At 45.5% G+C, this 17,848-nt stretch overlaps 2 protein-coding genes across 4 annotated transcripts in view; one reads left to right on the top strand and one right to left on the bottom strand.

Annotated features, from left to right (window-relative positions):
• Positions 1-17,848, bottom strand: part of Syn (synapsin) — a 102,178-nt gene that overhangs the window by 50,235 nt on the left and 34,095 nt on the right. The window lies entirely within an intron of this gene.
• Positions 1-17,848, top strand: part of Timp (Tissue inhibitor of metalloproteases) — a 51,916-nt gene that overhangs the window by 19,455 nt on the left and 14,613 nt on the right. The window contains exon 1 of one of the 3 annotated variants that reach the window (XM_046624087.2): positions 652-800. The exons of the other annotated variants lie outside the window; for them this stretch is intronic. The gene's annotated coding sequence lies outside the window, so the exon portion shown is untranslated. Of the gene's footprint in view, positions 1-651; positions 801-17,848 lie in introns of those variants that run through there. 3 annotated transcript variants of the gene reach the window in all.

Raw genomic sequence — 17,848 nt, 5'->3', positions numbered from 1 at the left:
TGTTTTGGGTCCTAGTTTCTGTGAAAAAAAAATCATCGATTTAAAAACGATCCCTCTTCATGTTTTCTCAAAATTTTATGATTTTTGAGCTCGTGCGACCCTTTAAAAATGAAATAAAAATTTCCAAAAATTTGAGGTCGTATTTCGGGCCAAACAGAACCCAAAATAAATTGGACATCAAAATCGGAAGGGATCAGGCCAATGGCCCGGCGAATTGACATGGAATGCCCCATACATAAGGCATGCGTTCTATACATAGAATGACGCAATGATCAATCAGCACGCAACGAGAAGATAATGTAATGATAATGATACGCCTAGCGCGTATAAATAACGCATGTCACTACAGTTTTGCAATTGTATTCGCAGGTTCGCGAATCAATCAAAGTTTTCTCGGAATCGCTACACACATTGTATCTACAGCGTGAATTCTTATCTCCTCGCAACGTCACGCATCAAGGAATGCTCGTGTATAAAATTCGGAGTATTACCATAAACGAATAAAGCGCACTGTATTTATACATGTATACACGCACGCTCGCACACGCAGCTTATGGGTACCGTGTGGTATTCGTACCAAGATTGAATAACGTCACGTCGGCTGTTATAAAATCGGAGCTTGCCTCTCACATATATATACACAGGCAATCTTAATAATCGTTTCAGTTAAGCTCTGTCCGTCGCGGTCTTCTCATTGCCAAGTTCATCAGTCTGACATTCGCAAACGACTCGATCCGAGTATTGTGCCAACTGTTACTTTCGTGCTGTAAAACTTCGATAGGACATTCGTCACTTCAATCGTGAGTACCCTAAATATTCGTTCAATGATAATACATTTTAAATCTGTTACACTTCGTTACTTGACAGATGATTTTTCATTTGTTTAAATAAATTCGTGGCAAACTAAATCTTACGAATTCAGACTCTGAATATTTTTGACAACATTCGGATAATGAAAATATAGAATAAACGAAAAGTGTGTCTCATAGATCGAGAGTTGATTTTTTGGGATTTTCAAATTTTTACAACATTTATTTCTGTTCGGATTCATGTAATGTTACGTCTCTCGCGGAGAAATTCATGGAATCATCGAGTCCGTGGGCTTAATAATTTACGTCCAAATCGTTTCTAAATGAAATAGCAAAATCTGATTTTGAAGAAATAACTCACACGCTGGTCAACTTTTCGACGCAAAGTTGAACCAAGAATAAGAACCATGTCGCAATTGTGACGTTGAATTTTTTTTTTTACATTTCACACCTTCGTACTGCCTGCGCGCAACAGCGATGAGGAAACTCTGTCAAAATTAGGACTGACCCGTCCACACGTGGCATTAGAAAATAGTACAATAAATAGACCGAGGAATGCAGTGAGCGTGCCTTGACTACCGACCGGCATTCCCATGTGCCATTCCGTACCCGGACTGAATATGACATCGTGAAAAGTGAAAAAGGAAATACAGTCGCGCCTTATACTCCAGAGCTGGTAATTAGAGAAGCAATAACGCTCGGTCGAAGAAGAGGTCGATGAACGGCAAGTCGGTCCTTACGTCCCAGACTGAGAACCACTGGATATATTATTCAGTTTCAGGGGTGTTAATTAATATCCAAGCATCCTCGTCCTCGCGCGGCATACCTAACCCGCTTCTGTCCCCTTTCGAACACCCGAAGCCTAGAGAAACGCCCGAGGAACCGAGATAGACGTGCGTTGCGCCGATGCTGCAGAAACCCCGTCATGCGTCTTCATCCACGGAGCCCATCTCCGTCGCTATCCGGCTGCCATCGCTGACGAGGGTTGTAATTATTGCATAATCACGACCGTAATACCAGAGGCAAACGGGCCATCCGGAGGATCCCGGATCCCCGCAACGTTTCATTGTCCGCTGTTCCCAACAGCTGTAATACAAGACCCCTGTCTGGTTGTGCCTAGGCATAATTCGCCCGAATCTACTAAACTGCGGATAATGCAGGTCCACCGTTAAGCCTAACGATCAAACCCGGAGATCCCGTCTTCGTTGGCTACTGACTCAAGGAAACTGTGCTCACGGCTGACTACCGATCGATCGATCGATTGATTGAATTAGCGGAGTTTCCGGCCGTCTACGCAGAGCGATACTTTCATCCTTGCAATTTGGAAGATTTTTTATCTATTTATTTTTCTCGCCTTTGTTCTGTAGTGTACATTGAACGGACGCCTACAAGCGGTGGGCGCGACGAAACGCTAAGCCTTCGGTATTTCATCAAATTGAGGTAATTTTAATTAGTTATACCCACAGACAGTGAACTGCACACGCGAGTTTTACCGACCCGCGAATCGCTGGACCAAACCGAGATTCGTAAATCTGGTAACGCTTTCGCTGCTCGAGTCCACCGATTAATCAAATTTCGAACCGACAAACCTCCCGCTTCCGCGATTTTCGCCATTCGATGTGTGCGTATGTGTTGTGTGTATTATTTGATGAAAATAACACCGCGCTGCCGCAATTGCCAATTGGAACGAAACTAACGCGCGAAGCCAATTATTACCGCGGAGCGTATATAACTTTCGAGATTCGCAGCTGGAATTTGGTCGTTAATTATTTTGTTTTTTTTTTACTTTCTTTTTCCTCGTTACCGAAAATGATAACGAAGCCGTTCATTAAGCTCGGTGAATTGCGAAGTGATGAAAGTTTGAAAAATATTGTATACCTGCATTATCTGCGTACCTACAATGAAAGACCATTTACACGCGGCGTGCATCGCAGGCAGCACAAATCGTCTTGCGGACAATGATGATAATAATGAACCGTGAAATAAAAAAAATTCCGGTGCATAATTGATGCATAAAAATTCTCCAATTTAAGTATATTACGAAGAGACCTAGAAAAGTGTATAGAAGAGCACTGCAATGTGCGCTTCGCAGTGTTCCAATCAATTCGGTACTTGCATCGAAATACACGTTAGGAATTTTCTCGGCCCTTAATCTTGATCTCCGCCTTTTTTATCCTCTCCAATTTTCCCCGCAGCAAAGTTTGAAACTAATTTGTCGCATCTATCGCAGTGGAATAGTGTTGCAAATTACGATGGAATTTTATTTGATGGTTGGTTACCGATAAGTCGCGATCAAGTCGATCCTCGCTGACTCAGCTGACAGGTTATACATGCGAAGAATCCTATAGGAACGCGGCTTGTTAATGTTATACACACCGTCGCGATCCGAGCGAAACGGAGGCCCCCATGTATCTCGGTATCGTGCATGAGCATGGGAGTCGCCTTTACGGTAACGCGAAACCGGGAATACATAAGTACAATATACATGCATGTACGCGTGCGCGAATGTTACCATGCATTCACCCACGGCATGGTATAAGTGCCGGTTTGCATACCTATGTAATATCGCAAAAGGTTCATTGGCACTATTCTTGCGGGAGTGGTGATTTTTATCGCGGTTCGCATATTTTTTCCCCTCCCTTTTTATGCACCATTTTTATACACTGCAGTATAAAACTGATTGCGCAGAGCATGCAGCTATGCTGTTGTTGGTTGTGGGAATTTTTTTTTTTTTTTTTTTTTTACACCCCTCTTTCACCGAGGGACGGCCGTGCCTATAAAATTCCTAGCGTTTATTATCGGCATCGGAGCTGGTGTATGCCTACATGGGTACACTGTCGCTGTCAAAAATGCTAAAATTACACGCGGATTTCTGCAGTTGCACGGGGTGGATATACAGCCGGTTGACGCCGGGGATTTGAATCTGGGCGTAAAACGAGCTTCAACGACGGATCATCGCTCGCTGGAATAATTAATAACTTTACCCCGTACGACTGTATGACTGTGAGGATTTCAATACGCGGCGAGCCATTGTTTCGTTAGGGGGGTGCATAATTTCACCGTGTCAAAACATTGGCGGTTATAATGCAACAAACTTTTCTAACGTTCATAGAAAACTCTCCGATGTCCGCGCGGTTCGGTTTCAAGAATAAAACCACCCGTGGAAATTCAACGGGTCTTGAACTATGTGTCATGCTTTGTACTCTTTTCAGAAATTCATACAATCAACCGAAAACAATGAAATTTGATTGTAATTTCTGCGGCGACGCGAGCATGAATTAACTGCGTCTGGTTTCCTGTATAGAGTTTCATTAATTAGCGATACACCGAATTAATGCTCGTACATACATACATACGTATGTGTTTCGTGGCGTATATAACGGTGGTGATGCAACAAAAGAAGCAATCAAACCTTCGTAATTAGTACCACTATTAATATATACAGATACATGCATATAACGGCAGTCGTTGACTGGAAATTATTAGCTCACAGGGTGTGGGGATAAGGGAACAAAAATTATTATTTCACTTCCGTCGGATATGCAGGCGAAAACCGCGATAATATATCGCGAGTTTCCGTTGGCCACGTATTCGGAGGAGTGTCGGTGTGCAGACGTTAGCCGGGATGAAAAGATTGTTAGTCTGCTTATCTCTGAGGCGTACGGCCGAGATAAGCCGGAGTTAATTAATACATGTATGCAAATGAATTTATAATCTCGTCGGCTTATAATAATCAAAAGTGACATCGACGTGGCGACGTCGCGACGTACGTCGAATAGCCAATCAACGGTAATTGATCCCTTGCACTCTCGAGCGAGGTGTGAAGTCGTTAATTTGAGGATAAAAATCGCTAGGCGAGTAAGTACCGCGTGTTGATGGGATGAGCGAGTATTCACATACCTATATACATAGGTATAATACATTTTAATGTGTGGTATATACTCAAGCGGATTAAACGACTATGCAAATACCGGAGTAAAGTTTATAACAATAAACGAAACTAAGCTGCCAGTCTCTCCGTCTACGTGAGATATCAAGTCAGCGATGTGTTTCAGGCTTTTACGAGCCCGCGTAAAGCCACTTGAACATTTTCATTGTTACTCGTAATTGAAATTTGTCACATGTTACTGCACAATTCGCGTAACTCACACGGTTTTTTCGATAAAAAATTTACCGTTCGCATCGTTTTTCCGTTATTCAGTTTCCAGGACTCGCTTAGCTTCTGATTGACAAAATTGTTGCGTGTAATACCATTGAAGAAAAATACTAATGAACGAGCTCTAGTATAAAGATCATTTTTCCTGAACTTGGCTACTTTTTTCAAAGTCTAACATAATTCTCGTTCGGAACTTTTTGAATGGCCTTCGGCGAGCAGACGAAGCCTGATTAGTTTCTGCCCTGTCTGCATCGTATACGCGAGTACGCGTCCGCGTAAGCGAGAAACTTGCTTTGCAACAAATATCAAATTATCAGAGAGTATATCGATAGCCCAATGAAACCCAATACGGCGGCTAGGACGCGGTGTGTGAATATCTTGCGCAATCTGCAGAGCCGCCACAATACTCTCTACAAACTGCATGCGCTGCGGCTCTGCTAATTCGCGCTCTGAAAACCAATTTCCGTTATACCAGCCCGTGCGGAAAGAAATCGCGCGTAAATTTCGATCGCCGGATGATCCAATGGATATAATTTTCTCAAAGATCAACGTGGAGAAATCCAAATCGTGAAACATTATAAATTTACGCACAATCTCTGCTGTTGGATGTCCTGCAGTAGTCATTGAACTTCCTTTTTTCCCCTGAAAACCTGAACAGACCGATAAGATCAGCACGCATTGTCCAGTTGAACTCAATGTCACAATTTCGCACAGACGCAGGTGATATGTTATACGAAAAGTCGAGGATGAAAAAGAAATTTGAGTCGTTTCCGGAAACAAGTCTGAATCCAAACAGCAGACTTAAGGTCATAAGAGATGCGAAACATTGTTTGTCGTTTCTGCGCGTAAGTAATTTCAAACAGCGTAATAAGCTCGAATTGCACCGCTGTACGTGCAGGCGTATGTACAACACGCGTAACGTCGTCGAGCTTTTTCCCTCTTCAAATCTCTCGCTCATCTACGTCAGCACCGTATACCTAGACCTCGAATAACACCCTCAAGTCTATTGGGTTACCCGCTTAAGGCTGACGAAAGACTAAGGAGCCGCATCATCAGCTTTGATATCCTCTGCATTGAATATTGCTGACTAGGCGGTGTTAACGACGTTCCTCAAGTGCTGCAGAGATGATCCTAGGTATGTGTATAAAAGAATTTTTCAAACTATCGTCCGGGTGGCTACACTGCAGGCATTTGAAGCTGCACCGCAACTGCGGCGATAAGACAGCTTCAGTTTTACGCAAATAATAATTATTTTCAGGGATACGCGTGTGATTCTATTGTCGGTGCGATTGTTTTTCGGAAAAAAGCAATGAGAGAAATATTGCCACGAAATTGTCAGCCTGGTTCTTTGATCATCAACGATTCGTGATAGCTAGATCAACCTGAATGGAAACATCGCCATCCCCTACAATGAAATAGTTAACTTGAAGCAAAATTACGACAACCGGGTGATTTTTCTGAAAAAAGTTCGTTTATGATGCACTGAAATGAGCTTTAAAAAGTCGTTGATTTTCCTCATTTATCTAAGAATAATCGAACCTCTTCAGGTATTCACCGCGTATTTGCAAAAGCTGATTCTCGCTGGCTTCCTCCGTATGCCCTGAATCGCGTAATAAATCACACCTCCAGTTTCCGTGCTGCATTCACCTCGGCAATTGCAGGGATAAACTTTGTGCGTTGCAAAATTTTAACGCGCAGTATACAGTGATTATACATAAGCTATATGTACTCGAGCATGGGTAAGTAAAGGCGTATGTAACTACCTGCATCGGCATGTCGCGTTATAGATCGAAATTTGAAGTGTGTAGAAAGCGGAATTCTCGTTGGCGAGAAATTAATTAATGAAATTTCCTGTGCTGCAGGGTGGATCCCAACCCACGGCTTGGTTATTGCGGGGTTTATAATAGAGTTCAGTTTCTAGCTTCGCTGGAGTTTCACGTGCATAGGTATGGACAAAGCTAACACGTCGAGTCGAATTTCCCTTAAGAGACTGCAACAGCCGCTAGCCGGGCTTATCGAAGAGGCGTCGGACTCTATAAGTGAAAAAATCACATTAACCTGCCGACCCCGGTCTGGTCCTCGTCTAGGACTCGATCCAGGAAGGCGTGGTCGCCGTCCGGCTCGAGGATGCGGTGCAACGAGAGTGTAAATCAAACTGGAACTAAACCCTCCGTTCACCGCGAGCGAACTGCGAGCAATTTGCCATGTAAACAGACCATTATATTCAAATGCTCATTGAGTTAATTGAACATTCGTATATCAACCGATCCCATCCACTACTCCCGGGATGTTTGTCGCTCGGGGATGATGTACACTACAACGGTGTACACAAATTCGCTGTTTGCGCATCAATCCGGGAGTGGAATAGCCTTGATTGAAGACACGCCGCCAGTTCTATCCTAATTAACCAAAGGTGATCGTGTCTCGGGTTAAATTCAAATTTTCCTCGTTTGAATTATACGGTGATTATCGATATTGGAATTTTATTCAAATTAACGTCGCGTAATCGTATCTTCTACTCTGCGTTCTAACTTTGAAAATTACCCCGATAATTTTTACTCTCATTATAATGCGCCGAGTTTAAATGCGCACCTTTCACCGTGCGCGGAACTAGGAGGAGCGAAATGCTCCGCGCAATTCTGATATGCGCACTCAATTTAGCATATAAACACGAGTTACATACCGCCCAACTAAGAGCGCGTGGCTCAACCGCCATTTACTCGGTTTAATGGTCTTCTATTTTGCGTTATTTAACACAAGGGTTAAGGTTAATAGTTGCGTCCTTGCGGGCAGACTCCGCCTCGTTAATTCAGCTTCGCCACTATCGTCGACGCTACTCAGCCTTATTCGGTCTACTCATATTATGATTTACTTACGCACTCCGCTTTGGCGGATTATGGGGTATGCTGACTTTAGATGGTGTGAAAAGATTCGGGGCTTACCTGAAACAGAAAAATACAGGCCTCGTCAGTGGCGCTCGGCGTTACAAATTGCATAAAAATGTGCTGAAAATGTGATTTGCGATCCCGACTGAGCCTGATCCCAGAAATTTGCTTAGGAACAGGCTTCAAGCGCCGGAAACGCGGACGGAATATTAAAGGAGGAGGAAAAAATCAAGCAGCTCACGGGTAGTTGTGATATAAACTTGGCGATAAACAGCACAGACGTTTTAGGGCAACTCGGTGATCAGCCGTCGGAACAGCAGCCCGCGGAAAACGCTGGAGACGGTTGAAAAACGCTAATTTTTTAATTCAGACCATATTTGTATTTGCAAAGTTTGAATCTGTAAGCTTGAAAAGCGATATATTTGTTAATTGAAAAATTAGTCGTCACAGAGCAGAGAACAACAGGCATAACTTCCATAAGAACGCAAGGATTTTACTACAATAGTTATTTGCTTCTACTGATAGAATGACAATTTTTCAGTTGTGTCACTCTCGTCTTCGGGATGCGAATTTATTCCGAGATGAGGGATTCGGTGGTGAATAAAACAGCTTGCAGCTTCTCGCCCCCTGCGGGGATCGCGTCTTCGAAGTTGAGTGAATTGACGAAACGGCGAGGATAAAGCCGAGCGTCTCTCTGTGAGGGCACGAAGGTGCTTGACGTGATTTTAATCTCCGAGGTGGGCTGGCCGCGATTTGAAACCGGCAAAGAAATTCTCCTTCTGCATTGTATAACTGCATACGGTAGAGGGACGAGATATTACCATTTGAAAAGCATAATGAGGTGATTCACCGTCGTAATAACAATACGCGTCCCGCGATCCTCAAGTCACTCGCAAAAAGACGAGAAATATAAACGGCACGAGCCGCGTTCGGGATCCTGCGTCGCAGATCCCGCCGTTTGCCCTCCGAGGATAGCAAATGACGCAGGCGAGACTCTGCAGGGCCGCTTTCATCGGCGTGACCTACAAAGGCCCGATGCACCCGGCACGTGTGACGCAGACGGCGGGCTGCGTTCTTGCGATGTTCCATTTTCGGACGGAAAGTGGGATCGGACTGTTTTTGACAACAGGTAAATAAAAATAGATCGACCGCTCATTGTTGCAAGGGTTATAAACTCCGAAATCGAAGTTTCGCCATTTATTATGGCTCATATTCAGCACCCTTGTTCCACCCTCGAATCTAATTAATTACCGAAAGAATTTGTTTTCCTGTGCCCGGTTTACTCACTGGTGATGAGAGATATTAACGACAACAGTGTCAGGGCGGCCAGGTGGTCTAGTGGAGTAAGGCTCCGGTCAAGCAATTTTTCGAAATCACCAATTTTTCGAATTTACATTCTTTCAACAAATATTCTCTCGTAGATAAATGATTTGCACATCCGCATATCATTCATTTGACGGCATTGCTTGTCTTACGTGGCTTCTCATCGGAAGCAAGGATTCAAAAAGGGTAAACACAACATCTACACATTAGAGTCTCCTTATACACAGTGCTTGCAGAGAAGAAACTTCTTATTCACTAATTAATTACCATCCGTTGAATTATCTTCCTTGATACTTACCGCTTGCTTTCAGCACCTTGATCTAGGGACTCGACCGATACAAATGATTCTCCCATTCCGTTGGCGGTTGAAAACGCTGACCGAGACCGAAGAAAACTCGTTCTGACATTCGGGTATTTTCGATTTGTATGGAAATAGGCCCGTTCGAGGTGTCCTCCATAATTTAGACTGCCAAGAGACTGACTCGACAGTAGATGTTGCTTTATTTTATTTTATTTCCTAACTCTTTCTCACTCTGTCTCTCTGTCGCTCAATGCTTTTCTCTTTTACCGCAGGGTTATTTCACGGGCATTCCGTAACCGTTTCGGGAAGCCGTTCGAACCCCGTTCACGAGTTCTAATAATTCCCCGAGTTTACGCCCAGCTCCGAGGGTCCGCAACGCGACGTAATTGCCGTGGATCTGAGACCCACGGCACACTCTCCGGGGAGAAAAAAGAAAAGGAAAAAAAAAACGAAACATATTTTCCCTGGATATATAAGTAGGTACGGAATAAATTGTAGGGCGTGACGCATTGGGCACACCTTGCACAACGCGTAGCTAATTCGGCAAACCCTAAGGTAGGCTTGATGTGTTCATCACGCGTATTAAACGTTTATATTACAAGGCGTGCGCAAACCCATCATCTCGTTTCTCCCTCGAGGCGTTATCTCACTTACGAACGTGCGTGTGCGGGCTTCTCTGTCATTTCTTATTGCCGGTAAATAAGCATCTCAAAGAAAACGTCCCGTACAACACATATGCGTGCGCGATGCCTGGCTTTTGTGAAAAAGAAAAAAATTGTAAGAACGTGGGCGCATTTTGTACCGTTCAAATTTCAGCCGCGAAAATTTTCGAGATTCACGTGCGTGGATTCGCTGAGAAATTCGCAAGTATTCACTACTGCATCATTCGTTCGGAGTGACGGTCGGTTCCGTTGTCATTTCAGTCACGAGCCCTTGACGCGGGAAAAACCGCAGCGTGCACGCACACGCGCCGTGATTCACGAAAGGTTCGGTATCGCCCAGCGCAGGACGATGATGATGGGGTGATCATGGTTCCCCGTAAGAAATCGCGTCATCCTCACGACGCAGGTGGTGCATCAACGGCGGATTTGTTATTCATGGGATGATCCCGATCGTGATCGGCGCGTACTTGTCATTCGATTCGGCACATCGTCGAACGACAATGATAAGCGGATAGAGAATTACGAACCCCCTCTGCGGAATGACATCAGCTTCGACCAATTCGTTTTGCATGATGATGCATGAACCGCGACGGATGAGCAAATCTCAGTTTCCAGCTGGTACCGCCGACTCACCAGGGTGCAGCGGAGTTACACGCTTGATCGGTCGAGCCTGGCTGATCTGAAATTCCTCCCGTCTATCCGATCGCATTCGGCAACAATCCTAATTCAGCTTGCTCGATCCTTCCGTACGGAATTCTGCGCCGAATCGCCAAACGTCATTCTGACATGTTCGCGTGCTTCGAATACTCGGGGGATATTCGGTGGAAAGGTTGTCCGTATTCCAATTTATCGAGCAAGTAGAAACTTGTCAACCGGTCATCCAGCCAATCTCAGAATCGAAGGCACGTATCTACCATACATTGACAATTTTATCTTACATATCCAACGGCGTCAACTGGTTACTTGACAAAGGTGGTTGCAGGATGAAACTTTCGCAAATTGCAACGCAAATTATTCGCGCCTTGCGATATTGCGGATTTGTTACAACCCAACGATTGCTTTGAGCTTCACTTAAAATGCGTATCGGTGCATGGACGATATTATTAGTACATTGCATATGCACCCTCCGCTTTCTAGCTTGGGATAAATCGAGTTACAAAATTGGCTGAGTTGAGTCTCGATGTCGAGTAATTTATGCCAATTTCTGTTCCCTCCCTCTCTCGGCTGCCTTTGATATAATTACCGCTACCCTACAGCGCGTTTTATTACCGGTTACACGTATTAAAATATCGGTGACTCGCACCGGTAGCTTTGTCGTTGATGCCTGGGAGGTAAAGCATGCGTAATTCTGTTCCCGTTGCACAAAAGCTCCCTGTAACGTGCCTTAAGCCTGCCGGACGGCGTCAAAGCCCTTTTCCATTTTGCCGGATTCCCCGGCAGTGTAAGCTCCCTGTTTTCATGGTATTATAGTTCGGCACGTGAACGGCTGGCCGTAAAAATTACAAAGCGGAAACAATACGGTAGTAATTCGGTTTTACGGGCAAACTCGATGGCGTCGTGTACAGGTGGGCAAAAAGCCTCGGTACATGGAGCCAACTGTTCCGCCTTGAAACCTCGGGCAATAATAAAAAAGCTTTTGCGGTTTCTCCGGGAGCCACGATCACTCTCGACGCCAACGTCGAACGAGTTCCTGATTAACAATAAGCCCGCACCCTGGGAGCGAATAGCTGAGAGAGAGAGAGAGAGAGAGAGAGAGAGAAATGAGAGAAAATACCTACCAGGAAAGCAGGGTTTACGAGTAAGTTCAAGCGGTTGATTTTCCGCTTTTATTTACACAACGAGTCCCGAGTCTAAAGCTGCACAGTTTTGTGGCCGGTGAAACGTTTGTTTGGAACTCGAATCCGTTTCAAGGTGTAGCCAACCAACCTTATACTTTTGAGAATTTATCGGAAAATTCAAACTTACCAGCGGGAACCGCTGCAGCTATTTTCATCGGATGCGAATCGCGACGTGTAACTCGTGTTATATTCGTGCAAACTCCATACACGAAAAAACCGCGAAACGGAAATGCGGGGTACGCTCCATTCCTAGAACCACGAAACAGAGTGGTTTATAGAACATAGCGGCAGATTCGAGACCGTTGAGAATCAAACGATCCACCCTACTCACGGTGCGCTGATTTTATTGGAAACGTCGAGCTTTGACTGCGGTCGGATGTTCAGGCATACACACGCCCCTTGATTGGGGGCTGAAATTCTGATTAAAACAGCTTCGATTTTACACCGTCAATATGCCGGACGCAACTCGTGTAATTACACTTTTGAACGCCCAGCGTAAAACAGAGAATTTTCCCTCACATCAGCCGCGGCAAATTATTATACTCACCGGACTCGACGCCTACGGTGCCGATTCATCGATATTTCCGAGTCGACGAGACGATCGGCGAATTCGTTTTTTTTCTTACAAAATTGGCAATGCGTGCCGAGCGAAACTCAAAGCGCGTAGGTGCGGCGGACGCGAGTTGAAATCTCATCTCGTCGACCGGATGTGACGAGTAATTCACAGGGAGCTGTAGACAATTTGTGTCGGACACCGGCTGGGGTCAGCTAGGCATTGATTGACCCCCGTGCAGGATGGGCTTCGTGACGTAGCCGCGGTCTGTGTGTTATGCGAGGAAACTGATCAGGCGCGTGCTGCGCCGAGAGCCGAGGTCTAATTCACCTCCGACTGCATTTCGGTGATGAAATTCACCGCGTTTCCGCATTGCCGCGTGAAGATTTTCATCGGAGCTGTTTTTTTCCGTAACAATATTCTCGCTTGAAAGTCGTCGACTTTCTCCTCTTCCTGTTTCGTTACTTCTCAAGCCTTACGATCAATGATACTATATCACACACACACACACACACGAGCCACGTGAGTCGCTCCGAGCTCTTCTAGTTATTACCAGAAAGAAATGAGCGTCCGTTTTACCGCTCAATCATCGTTCTCAATACGGAAAACTGTCGGCACCCAGAGTCAAGCCTGCAGGACGCCACGTGATCGTCGTCCGCATTCGCTCGTTCCTGCAGGTTCCACGGCATCAGGGTTTTGGGCCTAGTCGGGGTCCCCGGGCATCCTCTCCAAGGCTCTGCCATAACGACGCCGGAGTTGCGGTCCTCGCTCGTTATCGCCTCGAATTATCGCCGAGTCATGAGAGCCACGTCTGCAGGGCATCGCCGCCGCTGAGAAGTGCGGAGACGAAAGGCTGCCGACCTACTCGAAGCGACGACCTCGATAACAATCGATTACATGCTTTTGGCGATCGATAAATGGAACGGTTCGCGCTCAGTCAGTCCCTTCAACATTCCGAGTGTCGCTGGTTGTAGGTGTATTTTTATTTTTTCAATCCTTTTTTCTTTTATCCAACAACGATTTCTGCCGTTGAAGTACATTCGGCACAGTTTGATATCGATTTCGGCTTCGCGGTACGAGTCTAAAAGTACTTTTATTTATAATACACAGGAATTTGCGGATGATTTTAGGTCTTCCGTTGTACTTGACAAATCAATTGAGTGAAAACTCCGAGTACAATATTGTAGTAACCGCGGTAAAAACGACTAAAAAAAATTTAATTCTAACGGCGATCGATACTCTAGAATCGCATAGGTTTAAGGCACTCAGAGCAGCAGGGGGGCATAAATATCCGCTCGTCGATTAAGCCTAATGGTTTGAAACCGTGACGCTAACGATTAATAACCAATATCCGCAATTTCCCTGCACCCGCACCTTCTACAAAAATTCACGGCAAGCATTTCGTGCGATATAACTATTTTAAAAAAGCACGCTGCGTGCAGTGCGCCGGTGTTGATATCGATTCGTGAAAACTCCTAATTACTCTTATCACGATAAATGACAATGCCGGGTCGGAAACAAGCCCTCGGGGAGAATCGGGCACCCCGACAGGGCTGGCTGAACACAACTCAGACAAGAAGACAACCTCCCGGCGATGTATATATTGCTCATGTCCCATTGGTTACACGGCTCGTTACCACCGACTGCAGTCGAGATGGTCGCTGCATATGGCCAGGGTATGAATGTCGGCATGACGTGGTCACGGGATACGGATCCGCTTGCGAAACTGCGCCCCTATTTATTGATAAGAGAGTGTTTCTCGAACTGCTAACTATCGCACACTCGCTACCCGTGCTTTTGTACGCCCAGCAGTTTGAATGGTTCTTCTCATCGGTTCCCCATGTCTTTGGATTCGCACCACAAAGGAAACAGTTGTACGGACTTGGCTCGCAATTAGTTTGAGAGATATCAGTCGCGGATTTTGTGAACGACAATCGTGGCGGAGTGTAAGGATTTTCAGAACGAACACATGCAGCTGTAGTAGTCAACACTGCAGTATCTCTTCTGTCACTTCTTCGGCACGTGCTGCGACAAAAGTCGACTGAAACTTCTTCGTTTCCTTTACACTTTTGAAATATAAAAGTTGTTCTCTACGAAAGAAGAGAGACGATGATTTTCTTCCTTTCTTTTTCTCCTTGTTCCTCAATATCTTATCCTCCTTTTTTCACTTCTGTTTCTCCTCTTTTCCCTACGGCCTAAGAATAGATTCCTCGTTTCTACACAGCCGGGGACTTGATTTATCGTCGTACATCTATACCGGAGTATTTTGAATCCCGGCTTTTCATTCGTATACCCAAAACCTCTAGACGCGTAACGTACGCATAGTTGAAAATAACCAACGGCGTCACGAGCACCGCGGAACAGACATAGTAGCAGCGTAAAGAGTGCTTTTCGTCGATGTAAGGAAACGGGTTACAAAGAGAGGTTTTATCACCAATAATGCCAGGCCGCTACCCATGATAAATTCAACATAACTGTGTAACAAATGATGATTACAAGGTTCGAGCGTGTGCCGCTCAGCCCGGTAACGCTACGGCGTAACGTAACGTAACGCAACGAAGTACCGCGGACAGAAGAGGAGAGAGATTTATTGAAAGTGATAGATCCGACCCGGTCGCGATGCTTAATAATACCCGCGTACAAAGGTACGAGGTACCTACATAACCACCGACCGCGGCTTGAGTATATCACGACTGATTCACGATTTACGGTGTACCCACCTACCTCCTCGCCTCCACCTCGGAACTTCGCAGAGGTTCGTGAATTCGCCATCAACTGCAGGCGGTTCTTATTTCGACGAAGAAATCGAGCGAGGTGGGCCATGAGGAAGGCCGTTCGATGTCGGGAAAATACATCCGAGCCGGGAATATAGATAAACTTCGTCAAGGATGGAGGCAAGAGCCCTTTTATCAAACGCTCCCGAGGGACACCGCCGCTATAACCTAGGAACAGGGGGAGAATCAGCCTCACCGCCTGCAGGTACGTGCTTCGGGATGGAGAAATTCACCTTCAGTCAGTGCCGAACAAGCTTCCTCAGACGCCGGCTTCGACCTGCGAGAGCTGGCTGACTCGAAGTGAATAAGGCATTGCCGGGATGCTTCCGATACTCCTGCAGGCGCAACGTCATAGAGAGGGTGAACCGTTTGATGTCTTTCCCGGGAGGAATGCGCGTTTTTCAAAAAAGACCTTCGAGCGTCGCGAGCAGGCGGAAACATCGTTTCACGACTGTGTAGTACTCGCTATATGTTTTCGTGATCTCTCAGGGAAGTTTCAAGCGAAATTTCAAGGATCTTGTGTCGTGTGCTCTCGTGAAACTTCAAAGCTGCAGGCGTCTTTTCCGTATCCCCGCGGTCGTAATTATCGGCAGGCGTAGAGTGAAAATTGATTGAATTCTGATTAATTTTCGGGAAGGATCTGGAAGCTCAAGTTTGACGACGTACCTGCCAGTTATTCCCCCCTTACAAATTGTTTGCGTGGTCGGTGAATTTTTTCCCGCGGTAATGAGATTCCGACGACAAACGATGGTCGAACTTAAATGAATGCTGTCTCTCCCCCCACGCACACACATAGACACAAAGACAAAAAGGTGCTGAGATAAAAATTTATTTTTGGATCTGTAGAGCACGACGTGGTCCACGGTTATACGATCATGATTCGATTGTGTCAACGACGAGAGGCAAAGGAGGGAAGAGCTTTCGTTTCATTTTCTTTTTCTTCTTCTTCTTCTTCTTCTTCTATTTTCATGAGAATAACCTTCTCAGGAGGTCCTGTGATTTGGGCGGTCATTCAGACCATCCAGAAGCGTGAAATTCGCTTCCAAAAATAAAACGACTCACAATCGGTGAGGCTCCGACAAGACGGGCATCTGTTCACCTCTCAAAATGACTAACGTCCTCAGCCCCGTACGCAATGCGTAACCACGCTAGTCAACTTCGGTAAGCTGGTAGGTACAACTCGAAGAAATCCCCAGCGGTGTAAACCGACAATAACTCGGTGCCCCGGAAGCGTGGTGACCTCGCGTTTGGTGAACACCGCTTCTAATCCACGCCCGAAAGGCACTCTACGAAAAACTGCTCTGGGTGTGAGAAGTGAAAGCAGCGTTGATCCGAATTATCGTCGCAGGTTGCTGGATCGTATGTTTACACATATAAGCGGCTCAATTTGGAACACCGGCTGACGTTACGGTATATCGGTAGTTAAAATTTTACCGCTCAGCCGAGCCATTTCTTTATAACATTTGAGCTTGGATGCGCACCAAACACGCAAGGCCATGCGGTGAGGTTTTCGTCGCTTGCTTGAGTGGTGAACAGAAAATGAAAAGAAAATTTTAAATCATCCTCCTATTTATGTATCCTGAAAGAAAAGTTTACCGATTCTAAGCAGACGTGTAAATATACACAAGGTAAATGTACTCGGATTCAATTTCCAAGCGATCTGTTCCGCGTTCCAGGATGTAGCCCATGTGCAACATCTCGACGCGATCGCGACGACCGTTCCGTTTGAAAACACCGTCTGAGAGAAGTCGCGGCGTGTCGTTGAAACTTGTTTTTTAATTCCTTTTTTTTATGCGACGATAAATTCTTTTCGCCCGAAAAAAAGTAGCCAGACGGCAATACATCCGTCTGAAGTTCAAACGCGTTGTATTAAGAGTCGATAAACATCCATCCCCTCGTTTCGTAATGCATCCTTCTATGATCCACTGTGGTTGTACAACTCAATCGAGCTGGTAAACAGAAGCAGAAGAAGGAAAAATTGGAAATTCCAAAACGTGTATAAAACGAACGAAGCGGAGAATGTTTACGTCTTCCTGATTTAGACCTCGTCATCTCCAAGCCCTTCTATTGAGCTTGGGAAAAACAAACGTCTTTCCGGATCTATTAGTGGGCAATATTTCACCGGTATAGGTATATTTTTCTTCACGCACGAGAGGACGAGGCCATTAGTATAAAAGATGCCTGGGTGCCGGCAGCTTTCGCCTCCGCGTCTCTTCGCCGCTATTCTAATCCTTTTCATTTTATCACCGGCCTGTGGCGAGGGGTAAGACATCAATGAGAGCGACGGTAGCGATTCCGCGTTAGTTACAAGTTGGCGTTCTCCACGTCTCGTCGCCGCGCCACGCCGGTGGTTGCTTTTATCTCGAAACCCGTACTATTCACGGGCATCGGGACCATTCGATACTATCTTTAGAATCGGTTCAGCTGACGCCGATAAACTAAAGTGGATTACCAGCTTCGGCGAGATTATCGAGTAGAATTATGGCGCCTGACATATCTGATCCGGTCTGTTTTCTATTCGTTTCTCATAATTTTTTCTAACCTACA

Source organism: Neodiprion pinetum, chromosome 4 (assembly GCF_021155775.2).
Source record: "Neodiprion pinetum isolate iyNeoPine1 chromosome 4, iyNeoPine1.2, whole genome shotgun sequence".
In the NCBI taxonomy this organism is placed as follows: domain Eukaryota; kingdom Metazoa; phylum Arthropoda; class Insecta; order Hymenoptera; family Diprionidae; genus Neodiprion; species Neodiprion pinetum.
Note: the sequence above shows the minus strand (reverse complement) of the source record. Positions and strands in the feature narration are given on the sequence as shown.